The sequence below is a fragment of the Prionailurus bengalensis genome, chromosome A3 (assembly GCF_016509475.1).
Source record: "Prionailurus bengalensis isolate Pbe53 chromosome A3, Fcat_Pben_1.1_paternal_pri, whole genome shotgun sequence".
In the NCBI taxonomy this organism is placed as follows: domain Eukaryota; kingdom Metazoa; phylum Chordata; class Mammalia; order Carnivora; family Felidae; genus Prionailurus; species Prionailurus bengalensis.
Genome location: NC_057354.1, coordinates 18,147,850 through 18,161,607, shown reverse-complemented (window position 1 = coordinate 18,161,607; position 13,758 = coordinate 18,147,850). Strand labels below are relative to the sequence as shown.

At 44.7% G+C, this 13,758-nt stretch overlaps 1 protein-coding gene and 1 non-coding gene across 15 annotated transcripts in view; one reads left to right on the top strand and one right to left on the bottom strand.

The window, feature by feature from the left end:
• The window catches only part of PTPRT (protein tyrosine phosphatase receptor type T), a 1,072,026-nt gene that overhangs the window by 86,002 nt on the left and 972,266 nt on the right, over positions 1-13,758 (bottom strand). The gene's annotated exons all lie outside the window — the stretch shown is intronic.
• LOC122467425 lies at positions 5,209-5,339 on the top strand. The gene has a single exon (XR_006292953.1). It is a non-coding gene; the product is annotated as a small nucleolar RNA SNORA43 (small nucleolar RNA).

Below are 13,758 nucleotides of genomic sequence, written 5' to 3'. Positions count from 1 at the left end.
GCTGTGCTGTCTCACTGGCAATGTTGGGCTTCTCAAGGTTTGAGCTGATACTCTGGGGGTGGATTTTCTTTCTTTCTTTAAAAAATTTTTTCTTTAACGTTTATTTATTTTTGAGACAGAGAGAGACAGAGCATGAACGGGGCAGGTTCAGAGAGAGGGAGACATGGAATCTGAAACAGGCTCCAGGCTCTGAGCTGTCAGCCCAGAGCCCGACGCAGGGCTCGAACTCACGGACCATGAGATCCTGACCTGAGCCGAAGTCGGCTGCTTCACCGACTGAGCCACCCAGGCGCCCCTCTTTCTTTTTTTAAAAAATGTTTATTTTGAGAGAGAGAGCGAGCGCAAGCAGGGGAGGGGCAGAGAGAAAGGGAGAGAATCCCCTTGGGGCTTGATCCCATGAATTATGAGATCATGACCTGAGCTGAAACCAAGAGTAAGATGCTTAACTGAGTGAGCCACCAAGAAGCCCATCTGGGGGTGGATTTTCTAATTTTTTAAGTGTTTTTTTTTTTTTTTTTTTTTTTTTTTTTTTTTGAGAGACACAGAGTGAGTGGGGGAGAGACAGAGAGAGAGAGGGAGGCAGAGAATCTGAAGCAGGCTCCAGGCTCTGAGCTGTCAGCACAGAGCCCGATGTGGGGCTCAAACTCAGGAGCCTGGAGATCATGACCTGAGTGGAAGTCAGACGCTTAACCAGCTGAGCCACCCTGGCGCCTCCTAGGCATGGATTTTCTACGCAAAACCCTCTGTGATAAAAGCCAATTGTTCATTCAATTATATCCACCTAAAAGTGGTCTGAAGCCAAGAACAGGACACTCCAAATAGTTTCATAATGATGTTTTTGGAAAAAATCTGTTGAGTACCTACTCTGTGCTACGATTTAGGTTACATACAGTTAGCTTAAGGTTTTGTTATGGCTGTACATTAGAACCATCTGGGGAAGCTTTAAAAAAAAAAAAAACTCCCAAAGCCACAGCCTATTAAATTCAATCAGACTCTCTGGGGATGGGACACAGGTATCAGCAGTGTTTAAACTCCCTGGGCGATTCTAATGAGCAGCCATGGTTCTTGCAAATAGCAAATTTACCTGGAGAGACACTTTCCCATGAGTCTCCTCACTGGTTTCTCTTGCTTTGGTTTTGTCCCCTCAAATCCATTCTTTACTATAATCAGGGAGATCTTTCTAAAATGCGGATAGGACCCAGTTACTCCCCTTGCCATTATCTTCAGCATACATTCCAAAGTCTTTAATACAGGGTCCTTAATGACTTCACCCCACATGCCCCTCCAGCCTCATTTCTTGTTCTTATATTAACGTTCCACAGATAAAGAACCAAATGTAATGCCACAGACAATTTCAGGTGTTTCAAACTTCTGAGACTGAATTTATATATGCTTTTCCCTCTGCTTAAAATTCTCTTCCACCTGAGTCTGTCTGGTAAACTCCTACATACCCTACAAAACCCAACTCAAAAATCTGTTTTGTGAAACCTTCATTGCTCACTCTCCCATCACTCTGCTTCATTCCCAGCTAGTAAATCACTTCTATTATCAGATGGGCTCTTTTATATCTATTAATTTGAAAATCTTGTCTCTTAACTTGTTGATGGGCTATTCCAGAAAAAGCATCTTATTCATGTCTGAATACTGGCCTTGTACTTCATATGTGCCTGAATCCCCTTTGGAATAAATGAATAGATTGGGCAGATGGCTGAAAACATTAGTGGGTGGGATGGCTTCTGCACATTCTCTGGAATCTCAGAGGCGTAAGTGACTTTGAAAATCATCTGGTTGTGTTCCCTCCCCTAGTGGCCTTCTAGGCAGCTGATAAGCTGATGCATAGCATGTGCTACTTGGATACCCTCAGCAACAGAGAGCTCACTTCCCCATAATGCTTCCGGTCCCACTTTTGGACAGCTTGGACAGTGTTTTGTGTCCTCTGCCTCCATGTACTTTGCCCTGTTCCACGGGGGCCCCACGGCATAAGCATGTACCTTCTGTGCTGTGACACTGCAGAGATCTGATGAAGGTCCCTGTCCACCCGCAACGTCCTTAAATGGCAATTTGGGAGTCCTGTCAAATCTGCCATGGCCCTCAGGATGCACCCAGCATTCAGATACCATCTGGAAAACCTTAAGCTAAACAAAAGCAGTTGTGATGAGTGGCCCTACTCTGTGGGAAACCACATGGGCCTCTGCCACAGCTCTGGGAGCCTATGTCCCTTGGTGGGGCTGGGCTGGGGGAAGGTGTGAGCCCAAGGGCTGTGATGCTGTTGACCTAGGCAGAGGAGGCAAGGTCTAACAGAGCCTCCCAGGAGTGAGCTGTAATGACCCCCTTATTGGCTGACTTTGATCACACATCCATTTCCCTTTTTAGGGAGCTGCGGTGTAATAGGGGATAATCTCCTGAAGGAAAAAAAATAAGAGGGGGTAAAAGTATGAGGGAGACTTCTCTCCATCTTCAAAGGGAGCCAGCCAAGGGGCATTATTTTTACATTAGCAGCTAGTTACAGTAGATTGACCGGGGAATGGTGGCAGTCATTAGGAGCTAATCACATTCTTTTCAGACCAAAATTGCCATCTCATTATATTCATCCATTATCACTCTCGGCTTCCCTCTTCTCCTCTTCTCCTGAGGGTGTGGGCTCTATTTCACACTCTTCTCTGTGTGTGGATATGTTTCCTACACTTCGACAGTGTTGCTGTCCTAAGGCAAACATTTTCCTTCCTTCTTTCTTTCTTTCTTTCTTTCTTTCTTTCTTTCTTTCTTTCTTTCTTTCTTTCTTTCTTTCTTTTTCTTCCTTCCTTCCTTCCTTTTCCTTCCTTCCTTCCTTCCTTCCTTCCTTCCTTCCTTCCTTCCTTCCTTCCTTTTTTCTTTTTTTTTTTCGGTCCTGAAGGATGCATTTGGGGATGTCCTCATCCCTGGAGGTCTGAGCTGTGGTATTCATAGAATCCTCAAAAGTCAGACCTGGAAGGTTCTTTTGAAAAAACTATTGCCTCACTTTAGAGATCAGCCAAGTAAGGTCCAGAAACAGGAAATGACTTGACTAGGAATGCAAGCTGAGTGAATCTGTCCCTGCTGCCTCCTTCCCACCCTCCCTCTCTTCCTCCTTTCCGCGGTGACCATCTGGATGCTAGGTCCCAGAAATAGCGGCAATGGTCACAGCACACAAGATCTCATGAACTTTGCTCTAGTTGTGGGAAGGTGTGGACAATAAACAGACAAGATAATAACTGCTTAGAACCAGTGCTGTAAAGGCGATAAATAAGGGGCCGGGAGAGACAACAACTAGGAAGAAGAGACCATTCAGATTGAGTGGATTGTGCAGGACCTTTCAAAACGGAGACATTTGAGAAGGAAAGAAACAGCCCATGACTTCCAGCAGCTGGCCTGGCACTCAAAGCTGGACCTTGCTGTGTTACTGTTGTACATAAACAATTCTGCAAAACTGCAAAACCAGACAAGGCTTCTCTGAGACCAGGATGGGGCAAGGCAAAAACATGACCACTGTGTAGTCATATCTAAACACAGAAACATATGAACATTGTCCAAACCATAAATAAATAAATAAATAAATAAATAAATAAATAAATAAATAACATCCCCCTATCCTGGCTAATATAAGTTATGGCTGCTTCTCTGTCACTTATAGCTTTGGCTTCTGTCTGGTGTCCCTTTCTTAGAGTTAAGATCTATCAAGGTACCCAATTTTACCACTTCCTAACAACGTCCAATCCAGAACAAAGCCCCAAATCACCCGACATAGCCCACAGCCTGGGAGGCCTTTCTCACATCCTCTTCCTGAGATGTCCTGCAGGTTTTAAACCCGGCTTGTTCAACTCCAGGTGTATTCCTACTTGTCTCTTATGGACACCTTTGGGTTGAAAACTAAATGATGAGCAGCAGCCAGCCATGGCAAGAGCTGGGGGAAGAATGTTCCAGGGCTGAGGGAAGAGCAAGTGCAGAGGCCTTGAGATGGAATGAGCTTGGTGTGTTCTAGAACTTGAAGGGGCATTCTCCGGGGCCTGGAGGATGAGAGCAAGTGAGTGATGCAAAATGTGGATGGGGAGGGTATAGCTCGGAATGGCAGTCAGTGGACCAACACCAAGAATATGTTTTCTTCTAGGTTGATGAAAATGCTTTGAACATTTTTTAAGGTGAGGAGGCTGAGCCAGTACCAGCAGCATGATAAGCGGTAAGAGCTCTTGTGTCTCAAACCCTCCCTTCATCGTTGTTCACGGGCTTCACAGACTTTGGGATAAAATTATTTTCTGGTGCCTACTCCAGACTAACTCTCCCTGTGGCTGCAACCCACCTGCCCACCCATCCGTCCTCGCTCCCAGCCATGGAACTCAGTAAGCCAGACACTCATTGTACCTATCGCGACCCCAGTAGGGGTCACGGGCTTCTTAGGCTCTGCTGTGCTGAATCAGTTCATAGGCTTGTTCAACCTACCTATTTCCCCACTTACTACTTCTGGTCCCTGCTCTAAGAATTGCCCCCTGATGCCTGGCTGGTTCCTTCTACCTATTGGTTTGGCCCTCCTGAGATATGAGGGTCCTTTCTGGAGCTTGCTATCCTTCTTTGGACACTCTTCGTTGTACCTACGCTTCTTTGAGTTATGCCCAAATAGTGAGACGTCAAAACACAGAGCTTCCAAGAGCAACTCACCTCCAATTCAAGGCTGAGAGTGTCCTGGTCCATTTCATTTACCTGTTCACTCACTATCCTCAGCAGATTCTGTCACTTATGATTCCCCTCTTCCTCCCTTTGGCTTGGCTGTATTCCTGGAGATAATTGGATATGATACGCCCTGGGGTACAGCAAAACCAGGCCCAGAGAATGCTGACCAGGCAGTTCCTGGCTGATGCCTCGGGGCACAGCCGAGGGCCTCCTTCCTGCCTGAGCAGTCCAGCTGGCCAGGACTTCCCTGCATCCCTGCCCACCATGGCATTCTCTCAGTGGAGGGAAGACTCCAGAGAGTCTTTACCAAGGATGCACCATTTTACCTGGGTCTTTCATTCATTTATCTTGTCAAGAATACCTCTTGCCCACCCACTGTGCATATGAGTCAGGGGAAAGGCAGGGCTTTGCAAAAGGCACTAGAATGAATATTCCATCACTTCCAGTCTCAATAAACTTTTCTAAAAGTTGAGTCAATTGTACACCCTTCACAGCTCTGCCATGTTTCTGAGCCTGGCCTCCAGGCTGGGTGGCTCAGTGGGTGAGAACAGCTGCTCTGCTTTGCTGCACCTGTGACACTGGGGCAAAGAGAAAGTGGCTATTTCTATGCTCAGTGCTCAGAACAGTGACCACTAAGAATGATTTGTAGCCTAACAAGCCGGAAACAAAAAACACCCTTCCGGTTAGGGTGGGGGAAAGGTTTGACTATTTTTTTTGACCATGGAACTCTCATATATCCTGTTGTTTACATGACTCTGTGCATTTGTTAAAATTCATAGAGCAGTACACCTCCCTCCTTCCCCACAAAATGGATTTTATAGCATGCAAATTAAAAAAATGAAAAACAAATACACCCCATGGAGTTCTGTGATGATTAGAAACTACCCAAAATAGCTGGTGGGCTCCTAACACCATGCCTGGCACACAGTAGGTGTGGGAGACTCTTCCATCCCAGTCTTGCCCAAGAATGTGCTCTTGAGTGCCTGTGGCTGACTTCTGGAATTTACTCCCTGCCTCCCTTTGATCGGAAACATCCAGTTTACTGTCACAAGACCAAACATGGGGGCTCCTTACAACATCCATCCTGGTTTGCCTTGGACCACAGGGCTCCCCAAGATGTATGACTTTTGTTTTAAAACTGGGACCATCCTGGGCACCTGGGTGGCTCATTCAGTTAAGCATCTGATTCTTGATCTCGGCTGAGGTCGTGATCTCATGGTTCGTGAGTTCGAGCTCCATGTTAGGCTCTGGGTTGTCAGTGTGGAGCCTGCTTGGGATTTTCTCTCCCTCTCTCTCTACCCCACTTGTGTTCTCTCTCTTTCTCTCTCAAAATAAATAAATAAACTTAAAAAAATTAAAAAAACACCTTGGACCATCCTGGACAAACCAGGACAAATCGTTCACCCTAGACACAGGTAAGAGCGAGTATTCAGGAAGTGAGAAAGAGTTGTATGAGCTGTTCAGGAAGCCCAAGGTCTCATCTCAACTGAGGTCCATGAATTCGGTAAACACCCACACTTACTGAAGTCCAAGGTTAGCTGGTAGATGGCAAGGGCTGCCGTGGATGGCTGTACTGGTTGTGCACAAAGCAAGAGCGTCACATCTAAGGAAGCATGATACATCTGGTAGGCATGTAAATTTCTGGATATATTATGAACAGGCATCTTGAGACAGGTGAACCTTTCGCTATTTCACTCTAAGGAGCTGCATGAATTAGTGGTGGCCCTGGCAGAGGCTAAGCTCGCAATGAATGCTTCTTTCTGGGCTGAAAACCACATGCCTTTAGGGATTATAAATGTGGATAGAGAAGGCAGGAGAGGATGACTGATGATATCTACTCAGAGTGGCATCAGGAGAGCAAATATTATTGCGACCATGTCACTAAATAGACGGTAATTTATGAGTTCTGCTGGGGAAGCTGAGTAGAAAATCAGATGGCAGCAAGATGGGGTATTTGTCTGTGACAGGAGCTTTGATCAAGGTGGAATTGCTGAGTACACGTGTGTCCGTGTGCAGAGTCACAAAGCACCATTTAAAAAGTCCCCTGAAAAGCTACAAGGTCTCTTTTAAAAACAAATTTCAGGGCAGTGTTTCTCAAACTGGTAGTGATTCAAATCTCCTTACAGAATTTGGTTAAATGCAGAGGGCTGGGTCCTGTCCCGTGTCAATGATGGGACCTATGTCCTATCATTGTGTCCTAATGTTACTAACTCTCCAGGTGATTCTGACACCCATCACAGTTTGAGAGCCACTGTCTTCGGCAGTAAGGTAAACAGAAACAACACGTTCCTGGGGAAGAGTCAACTTAGATTTTAAGGCAGATACTCAGTGTACCTATAGAGACAGCGAGAGATGTGCGAGTCTTTCTACATTGGTATCTTTCTTTAAGCAATACTGCTTCCCATCCCCTGCCCCCTGCCCCGGATGGAACTATTCTTAATTACAAAGATTTCTGCCAGCACTCTGTAATTCCATTAAGTTAATAGTTAGTATTTATATACTATTTTGCAGATGCTTCAGAGAAGAGAGATGAGTAAGACCCGGTCCATGCCTTCATGAGGCCGATAGTCTAACAAAGAAGCTCACACTAGGGCCCCTCTTTTCCTCCCAGCTCTGAGACCATGATCTGGGGGATTCCTGCATCCCATTCTAGGCTACAGACTGTTGGACCCCTCCACATACTGTCTCTGTCTTCATGCACGAGCTTCTGCGTGGCTGTCTCTGGGCCAACAGCTCTCCCTGAAACAGAGTCAGCCAGAGTTGAGGGAGGGCTGTTAAACTACTGCCTTGTTAATTCTGTCCAGGAAAACAAGGCAAAGGGTGTGAATTCCCCACCTGGCTTCATTTTTATTTCTCTTTTTTCATGGGCAAACAACTATGTTTCCCTTCTAAGAAGTGGTTTGAAACACGTCAATGATTTTTTTCCAAGACCCTGAGCACAAGATTCCCTCTGCCACCCATCCTTTTCCTCTACCCAGCCTTCTTCTACTCTTCTTCAATGCAGTGTCTCATCTTTTGTCAAGATTCTGATTGATCTTGACAGTAATAACTGACAAAAAGCAAAAATAAACAATACTATCACCCTCCCACACACTCATCCTGGACTGCCCTTCCCCACGTGCTACAAAGCATTTTAACTAGAGTTTGTTATAGAAGTACATGGTGTACTAAGACCACGATCTTCCTTTAACGTAGAGTTTCTTATTTCCTTTGCTGAGCTTTCTAATGATCTCTAGGTCTCCAAACAGTGTAAGGTAAGGTACACAGTAGGTACTCAGTAAGTGTTTCTGGCCAAATGAAGTGGAAGCTTCAGGAGTCCACTCCACACAGCCAAATATCTCACAGGAGATAAGTGGGGACCCAGGGAGGGAGCAATCTTGTCCAAGACCACCCAGCATGTCAGAAACAGACTGAAAACCAAGTCTTGACTCTTAGTCAAGGGAATTTTTCTCTGGTACCATCTGAAAATTGCTTGCTTGGTTGGGGAGGGCTCTCATACCAAACACAGAAAATACTGTTTTTTGGGTTCCAAACAGAATTCTAAGTAGAAAAATAAAAAATAAGCTCAAAGGAAAACACTGCATTAATAGTCTCTCCTACATGAGTTTTATTCCTGCTAGAAAATCTTTCAAGTCTGAACCCACGTGGGTTACTGATATCTTTGGGCCACCCTCCGGAAATGGCCCGTTTTCTCCTCGATTTAACCCATGAGGAGTGGAGTGATATGAGCAGGTGGAATCCAAGTCTTCCTATTTTGGTCATTATGAGTTCCCACAGTTGGAGAACAGCCATGGTTTTCCCTTTCATGCCCTGGGGCATCTGCTAACTCCCCAGGCCCCTCCCCAGAATCTCTCTTCTCACTCGTAAACTATTGAGGGGGTAGACCAGATCTCTCAGGAATCACCTGCAGTGGGATGCTCTGTGACTAACCTCATCAACCAAGGAGAGAAAAGTTGTGAAGGTCTATTCTGCCTCTGTTCAGGTGACTCCGAGCAGACAAGAGGGCACTGGGGCATCCTGAAGCATCCATCTTTATGGTTATGCCCCATCCGAAGGCTGCCTGCCAGTGTCACCCACAGACGACTAGCAGACACATGACAACACTGGCTTCACCCAACAGACGCCATGCACGCAGTGTGTCTGTCCAGAGCCGGAGAATGAACAAATGTTTGCTCTTCATTAGGCTGTATCCTATTCCTCACAGCTGTTCCTTGTTGCCTTAAATAGTCTTCATGGGGCTATAATAACCAGATACCTTCTGGTCACCCTACTGGGCTCATCATTCATTGCGATGACAGACTGGCTGGATTGAACTGGGATTAATAGGCTTCCCTTCTCCCCATGACAAAGTCACCCCTTCCTGTTGTTCCTCATCTTCCTTGAGCCTGCTGCTCTTCTGACCGCGATGATGTCTGGGCTTTAGGCAACTCTTCTCTCCAGCCAACATCCTTAGCATTTGTTAGTGTGCTAAGACTTTTGTTTTGTAGCTGGGGAGGGTAGGAGAATCTGGGCTGGGAAAACAGGACAGGAAAGAGGGAAGAAGACTCTGCAGTCCAAGATCATGAGCAGAAGCCCCTTAGTTTCAACATGGCTGTGCTCTATCACCTCTGTGAGTGGCTATCACATGCCCCATGGCATCAGATGTGACTAGCAGCAAGGAGAGTAGTGAGGTGATAGGTCTGGGGGCACAGGCAGAGCATGCTCTGGGGACTCCAAGGAGTCTCCTTAGGCCAGCATCCCTCAACCTTGGAAGTAATTATAGTTATCCGGAGAGCTTAGAAAATATAGATCTCTGGATCCCACCTCTAGGAATTCTAATTAGTCTGAAGGACAGCCTAGGCATTGGCATTTTTAAAACTTCCTTAGGTAATTCTAATGTGTGGCCAAGACTGAAAACCTCCAAACTTCCTATTTGTATGGCAAGTGAGGTTAATTAGCCTTAGGTCTCCTTGAGTTCCTAGGAACCCAGGGCCCCTGGTCAACCACGGTTGCTGGGACTTGACATGTAACTATGGGGGTGGCAGCCCCAGAAAGGGGTCTAGCTGGACTATCAGTCCGGGACAATCAGTTCCTCCTTAGGCTCACAAAATATGCAGGACATAAGCATTGTTTGGATCACTCTGACCAACCCCTTTTTTCCTTTATTGCATAAATATGGAAATGGAGGCCCAGAGCAGGAGAATGACCTGCCCAAGGTCACCCAGATACTTAATTAAAGATATAGGACTTGAATCCAGGCATTTTGACTATTAACTCAGAACAACTCATATATGACTTCAAGTCATTGAACTTAAAATACATATTGAGAGACTCACGTTTACATGCCAAAGAGCACGAACTGATTCTATGTCTCTACAGGAGAGAACATGTGTGGGCTTATCTGGGCTCTGGGCCCAGTCTCCTGGTTTGAGCAATTCCATCTTTTCCTTCAATTACTGTCCCAGCCGCCTACCTGCCTCTGGTTTCCCTGCTCTGATCAATGCCAGACAGTTACATCTAGAATGTGAATTCAACTTTAAAAAATGCTACTCCGTTCCACGGCTCTGCATGACCTCTAGAATAGAATCCAAACTCCTTACTTAGCCTGAAAAATATCCCCTTGCTTCACCACCACAGCCCACTCCTACTGATAGTTCCAGCCCTATCTCCCTCCATGCTTTGTATGCCAAACATAGTTTTTGTACCAAACTGCTTCTGGTTCTCATAATTCAACCTGCTATGCATACCTCCATGCCACAGACTCTTCTAGTCCCTCTGCCCAGAACAGCCTTCCCTGCTTTCAAATTTGGTGATTCGTATTTCTCAAGCTTTGGTTTAGGCTTTATGTGTTCCAGAAAGCCAACAGCCATCCATCCCCAGGCTAGGTTTCATGCACACCACCCACAAGGGTTCCCACAGTACTCTATTGTGACTTTTTCTCAAGATACTGAAGTGATCAGTTCATATGTCTGTGTCTAAGAATAGGCTCTAAGTTCTCCCAGAAGGCAAGGGCTCTGTCTCCTCTCAGTTCCTAGAGCCTAGTACAACATCTGGCCTATGGAGAGTCCTCAAACATCTTTGAATTGACATTCCGCAAGGCTCATCCTTGGTTATCATCTCTGTCAATCAATGCTCACTTGCTTCGTGACCTCGAAGCAAGGGCTTGTGGCTTTAATATCATCTATATGACAGTAACTCCCAAAGTTTTCTCCTTAGCTCAGGCTTCTTTCCCAAATTCCAGACTCGTATGTCCAATTACCTACTTTCCATCTTCACTAACATGTCTAATGGACATCTCAAACTCAGTTCAAAATTGAACTCCTGATTGTTCCATTGGCCCTGAGTCTGTTCTCCCTGTAGCTTCCCTATATCTGGTAGTGGCAACTCCATCCTCCCAGTGGTTCAAGTAATAGCCCCGGAGTCACCCTTGAATCCTCTCTCTCTCTTTCACACACCATGCTAATGCATTAGGAAACCCTGTTGGTTCTGTCTGGAAGCTATGTTCAGAATCCAACCATTTCTCACCACCTCCACTGCCACACCCTGGTGGTGTCACCATTGCCTCTTGCCTGGGTTACTGCCATGGCTTCTTAACTGGTCTCCCTGCTTTGACCCTTGCCTACTTATGTCTCTTCTCAACACAGTAGCTGGAATGAACATTTCAAAGTAATGTGAAATAGTTATTTGTTTTCTCAAACCTCTGCAGTGGCTTTCCATTTCATTCAGAGTAAAAGCCAAAGTCCTTAAAATGGCTTATGAGGCACTACATGGTCAGATTCCCCCTTTATTTCTCCAATGTCATCTTTTATTACTTTTACTCCTTGTTCACTCTACTCATACCACCTTTGACCTCCTCGTACTCCCTTGATCTGGACCTTTCTGCCTCTAGATTTCTTCCACCATGTATCTGCTCAAAACTTTTCTTTTAATTAAAGACTACCTTTCTACCCTATTTAATACTGGAACCCTGTTTACTCTACGTCCCTGGAATATACTATCTCCCTTCCTTGCTCTATCCTTTCTTTTTCCATGGTACTTGTGGCAGTGTGTATCATCCAAGGATTGTATTGTCCAGTATTTCCTGTTCTGCATTCTCTTGTAGAATCTTGCAATTGCCCCTCCATCTATCAAGAGAGGGAGTTTAATTCCCCTTCCCTAGAATATAGGCAGTTATTACTTGCTTATAACCAATACAATGAGGTAGTAGCGATGCTGTGTGATGCCCGAGTCTAGGTCACAAAGGATGATGTACTTTCTACTGTTAGCTAAGAGGCTCACCTTTGGACCTATGAGCTACTATGTATGAAGTCCAGCATCGTCAGGCTCCTGTGCTGTGAGGAAGTCCAGGCCACCTGAAGAGGCCGTGTGTAGGTGTTCCAGATGACAATCCTAGCTGAGACCCCAGGGGACAGCCTGCAGCAATCACTAGATATGAAAGCGAAGACACTTTCTGATGATTACAGCCCCAGCTTTAGAGGCTTCCACGTCAAGGTTTCCACACATCAAGGAGCAGAGGCAGACTCTGTTGTGCTATGTCCAAATTTCTGACCCACAGAATCAATGAGCACAGTAAATTGGTTGTTTCACGTAATTAAGATTTGGGATAGTGTGTAGCACAGCAAATAGTATGTTTCACTGTTGAACATATTATTTACTAACATATTAAGTGAATTGTTGTGAAATGACTTGTCTTTTTTGTCTGAATTCTCAATTATAATTATTTTTGTTTTATAGTTACACTATTCACAAGCCATTTCCCCTTATTTGTGAGGCATCAAGAAAGGTGAAACTAGCCTTTCACATAAATATGCATTTGTAAGACATTTCTCTGTCCTCTTGTTGAAAAACTAGAGAATATTACTGAAGTGTCAAAGGCACACACACTTCATCTGTTCCAACATTAGCTCAGGTCTAGATTGAAGAGCAGTAAATGTCTTCTCCAAGGCTTTTAATAAAATAACTTGTTTTTAAGTCTGTAATTGATTTCTTGTTTCTCTTGCTAGAACACAAGTTTCATGAGGGAATGAATCTTTGTCCAATTTGTTCAATTCTGTATCCAAATATGTAGAACGCTCCTTGGGAATGGTAAATACTCAGTGAATATTTATTGAACAAATTTATGTGACTGTACAGCTGAACTGAATTTTAGAAGACACAGTTTGCTATAGCTTAGAGGTCCCTTATATGTCAACTTGTCAAACCCACCCATTTGTATGAAAAAAGCTGAGCAGGAGTCATAGGCAAGAAAGAGCACAAAACATGTTGGTTTAAGAGTAGGAGTGGAGGCTCAGGATCCTTGTGATTACAACAGGGCATGGTCTTCAAGCAAACCTGTGGCTCGTAGGCCCACTATGTAGATTCCAGACATCATGGGTGCTTTGATGATCAAAGCCATATCCATCTAATGTCTAGGAAAGGGGACTGGCAGATTGTGGGAAGATTCCCACTAAATAAGGCTGCTTCCCACTTAACCTCCTGCTAATCAGAAAATGTGTTAACTGGAAGCTAAACATTCAAGTTAACTGGTTAATATAATTTGAACGAAGTGAAGGCAGGACTAGTCCACTAAGTGATATTTCTGTTTGGGGTCTAAATGATGGAGCAAAATGTATTGTTATATTATAAAAACACATCATTTCCACTCCAGAAAGTTGGGGAAATGTAAAAAGGCAGAAAAATAAATTTAAAAAAATCAATCCAAATCATACCACACAGGGATGTACTTTCCAAAAAGATATTACCCTGGAAGGAAATGCACTAAAGTAGTCAAATGTATTTGTTTTTTTGTTTTCAAATTTTAGACCTCAGTTTCTTAGAACAGTGTTTCTCAGTCTTTGACTATTTCTTCCCCTTTCTGATAAGTCCCCAGTCTCCCTTCATGCTATTGGAACCTTAAATGAAATAGTATGACTAATGACTTATAAAGCATCATGACATTGAATATGCATTTACCAACAGCACACTGTCTCCTGTCATTCACTCACCAAAGATATGTACACAGGTGTGTATAAGCACATACCCATGTACGCCTCCACACTTTCAGGGACTGGGACCATTCAACAAACCCCCTAGGAAGTAAGGCCCAGGGATGAGCAGTGA